Source organism: Nanorana parkeri, unplaced genomic scaffold, assembly GCF_000935625.1.
Source record: "Nanorana parkeri isolate BGI_ZX_2015 unplaced genomic scaffold, ASM93562v1 scaffold1157, whole genome shotgun sequence".
NCBI classification, from domain to species: domain Eukaryota; kingdom Metazoa; phylum Chordata; class Amphibia; order Anura; family Dicroglossidae; genus Nanorana; species Nanorana parkeri.
Window position 1 is genome coordinate 347,085 of NW_017307425.1, and position 432 is coordinate 347,516.

The window sequence follows — 432 nt, forward strand, 5'->3', positions numbered from 1 at the left end:
ACTGTAACAGTGCTCCCTCCCTGCTCCTTCCTCATCCACAATACCCAACACCTCCAGATATGTTGGAGCATGTGACCTCCACTCTGTGACAGTGCTCGGGTCTAGCAGCCAATCACTAGGCCTACACAGTCACATGACTAGCGAAGTGATGTCACCACCTTGGTCACCATCATTTCAGTGGGGGTTCCTGAAGATGAAGCAGCAGTGAGGTATCGCTGGTAAAGCGAGTATATGGAGGGAAGCCCTTTGCAGAGGCACTGCACATAGGGCAAAGTGACAGTGTCCTTTTAAATGAGAACTATGGGGTCACGGTTTTTTCCCATAGTTCTCCTTAGGGTAACGGGAGGACACAAACTAGCGTCCTCCCGTCACCCTAAGCTCAGTATATAGGGAGCTACAGCTCGCGGTATACTGAGACGCCGCAGCTGAAGC

At 51.6% G+C, this 432-nt stretch overlaps 1 protein-coding gene across 1 annotated transcript in view; it reads left to right on the forward strand.

Moving 5' to 3' along the window:
- Window positions 1-432, forward strand: part of NPLOC4 (NPL4 homolog, ubiquitin recognition factor) — a 31,158-nt gene that overhangs the window by 8,992 nt on the left and 21,734 nt on the right. The window lies entirely within an intron of this gene.